General features: G+C 34.9%; 1 long non-coding RNA gene across 1 annotated transcript; it reads left to right on the forward strand.

Moving 5' to 3' along the window:
• Positions 1–1,276: 1,276 nt before the first annotated feature.
• LOC133784107 (uncharacterized) lies at positions 1,277–3,125 on the forward strand. The gene is made up of 2 exons (XR_009871134.1): positions 1,277–2,638; positions 2,928–3,125. It is a non-coding gene; the product is annotated as an uncharacterized LOC133784107 (long non-coding RNA).
• The last annotated feature ends 339 nt before the right edge of the window (positions 3,126–3,464 follow it).

Below are 3,464 nucleotides of genomic sequence, written 5' to 3' on the forward strand. Positions count from 1 at the left end.
TGCTCATATGGGTGTTATACTGGTTGAGGATATGATGATTTAGTGGGAGTTTGTATATTTTATTTGCTTTATGTTTGTTTCAGACATTTATGTATTGAGTTATTATTTGATCAAAAATGAAGTATTCAGTTTATCACTCTGTTTTTGTCATGTTTGATTCTGACCTCACTAAAGTTTAAGTAGGACCAGTTGGGAATAGGCATGTTTGGTTCACATTTCAAGTAATTTCCATACTATGCATCCATGATTGATCTATGTCATTTGACTGTATTTGTATGTGTGACCAATGATGAGTTTAGTCATGATTAATATGATAAAGACCACTTTGATCCTTTGTGGATATGGTTGATGGACAAGATTGTTAAAGAATACATTTATATGATAGCAAATTTTGAGCTCATAAGGTTATATATTCATAAGGAAACATATGTTGCCCAAGTGGGAGATTGTTGGATTAAAATCCTATTGTAGGCACATATGTATTAATGTATGATGCTATTATAAAGTTTGATACAAAATAAAGTGGTCAATTATGTTATAAGTATCATAGGGTATTAAAATGTCATGGCCATAATGTGTAGATACCATAAGTTGTATTTATAATTTGATGAGGGGCCAAATTATAAATACCCAAAATTGATTTAATAATCAGTTATTTATAAATAGGTAATGGTTTCCAAGAAATACATTCTTTTGTATTCTCTCCTTTCCCATCACAGAGAAATACACAGAGAGAAATTGATTTCTTGGAAGATCAAAACCTTCTGTACTATCTCCACCAACGGCTTCAGGTTAGTGCTTCCACTCTTGTATTATTCTTCTTTAATTTAGCAAAGGTACATAGAAACATGTTTTAGGGTTTATCATTTATGCACTTTTAGTAACATGATTAGCATCTGGGATATTATGTTGAATACTTATGTTTATGTGTGTTGCTTAAGTGTATTTTTATAATCCTAACAGAGTTTACTTAAAGAAGTTTGTAAGATAGCTTATGAGGTGATTTTAGATTCTAATGAAAACAATATTCAACTCTATGAAAATCTGGCTATGTTCATGTATTAAGAAAGTTCACTTTTTCAAACAATAATTTCAGTATTTTACTTAAAGGAGAATAAGCCATGACAATTTTAGTTTATTAAGTTATATAAAATTAGTTAGGATTTGTTAGTTGGTTATATCTTTCTATTTAAATTATTTTTTATTTCCTCTGGCTATATATAAAGCCAACACTTACTCATTTTGTAATATACATAACTAATATGAGGAATACGATTTTTACTTCTTAGTCCTCCATTTCCTAACTTGGTATTAGGCCATACCTAAAATCAAGATTCCACACCAAGATTTCCTTTCTACAAACCCACCCTTCTTCTTCCATGGCTAGACCATGAACAAGAAGCTCAACCACAAGTGTTGTTCCACACAACTTTGACTTCCCCATGACCCTTCTCCACCCATCATCAAACATGGTCCTCCATCTCAGTCCAGAAGAATTGTCGCACCTGAGAGAACATCACTACAATGACCTGACGACCATGGTGGCGCATCAACCTCAAATCGATTCCAAGCTTTTACCTCATCTGATCGACCTTCCCAGGAAAACAATAACCCATATTTCTTAGGCACTAGATACCACCCTGGGCTCATTCTTGCTTCCCATCTGCTCATTGATAAGAATTTTCAACAATGAAGGCGTGACTTCAAAATTTCAATTAGGGCAAAAGAATAAAGAAGCATTTGTCAATGGTACTCTTCCTCAACCAACCCCAACTGACCCTTTTTTTCCATTCATGGAATCGCTGCAATCAGATGGTGATGTCTTGGCTCTTGCATTCGCTTTCCCCTTAAATCAAGAGCAACATAATGTTCCTCGACACTAATGCGGCCATGTAGTATGAACTCAATAGCTGATTTGATCAAGGCAATGGACCTAGGATTTTTGAGCTTCGGGAAACCCTAATCTCTCTACATCAAGGAGTCGATATTGTTACTTGTTATTTTGCAAAGCTCAAGTCCATATAGGATGAGATCAATGAACTCTAACCCTGAACTCCTTGCACATGTGTTGCTGCCCTTTGCGATAATGATTTCCAAAATCAAGAACAGGTTTTTCAATTCCTCACTGGTCTAAATAAATCATTTCATTCTGTTAGAGCTCAAGTTTTATTGATTTATACCATTCCATCCTTGTCCAAAGCTTACTCAATGATTGTCCAGGAAGAACTGCAATGAAAACATGGCTCGTCTTCAAGCTCTACTTTTGAAGCTGTCACCAATTTTCCTAATTCTAGGACCAAGAAAATGAGACCAGCATGTTATCACTGTCAGAAACCAAGACACTTGAAAGAAAAATGTTTCTTTCTTCACAGGTTTCCCCCAGGCTATGGCAATCGCAAGTTCTCCAATGACTCCTCCACAAGCCAAGAAACCCAAAAACTACATGATCCTCCTGCTCGATCGCAGCCAAGATCTTTGCAAGCTTTCGAATCCACCTCTGAATCTGCTCCCAATCAAACGGCTCTCACCCAGCAGCTAATCTCTCTGCTCAAACAACAACTCACTCAAGGGGCACCAAGCGCAGACACTCCCATTCCTGCTGCTTCAAATGTTCAACCACCTGCATCAAATTTTTCTGGTAACAAAGCACCACTATCAACCAATTCTTGGATTCTTGATAGTTGCACAATACACCATATTTCTTTTAATATTAAATGTTTTCACAGTTTTAGTGATACCATGTGACACTTCCAAATGGAGCATTTGTCAAAGTTCAGAAAATAGGCACTGTGAGAATCAATGAACATATCACTTTGCACAATGTGTTATATGTTCCTCAGTTCATATTTAACTTGCTTCCTATTACTTCTCTTATTCAACACACTCCTATAAGACTAACATTTAATTCTAAACATTGTATTCTACAGCAGCAAACTTTGAGGATTGGGTCTGCTAAGTGCATTTCCCACTAATACTATCTTCACCAAGACTTTTTTTTCAGTCAGATTATCCAAGATTTGTATATTGTAATGCTTTGTATGATACCAACCGTGACATTCATGGTTAGGGCATCCTTCTATGTCAATTAATAGAGAAATCAATAAAAAGATACAATTTTCATGTTCCATTCCTTGTCTTAAGCATTGTCATTTGTAATTTAGCTAAACAAAGAAACTACCATTTATATCTCACAACAATTTTTCAATACATTAATTTGACTTAATACATCTTGATATTTAGGGACCTTTCCATAAAATTATCATTAAAGGGTATAAATATTTTTTAACCATTGTTGATGATTGTACACGATTTACTTGGATATTCTTACTCAAATCCAAATTTGATGTTAGTAGCTGTTGACTGTATTTTTAGCCAACGACGTGAGAACGTCAATAACGACAAGCCTTCAAGAGAATGTAAACGACAACAGACAGTTTTAATAAAGAAAATAAAGAACACACAAG

The sequence above is a fragment of the Humulus lupulus genome, chromosome 6 (assembly GCF_963169125.1).
Source record: "Humulus lupulus chromosome 6, drHumLupu1.1, whole genome shotgun sequence".
Lineage (NCBI taxonomy): Eukaryota > Viridiplantae > Streptophyta > Magnoliopsida > Rosales > Cannabaceae > Humulus > Humulus lupulus.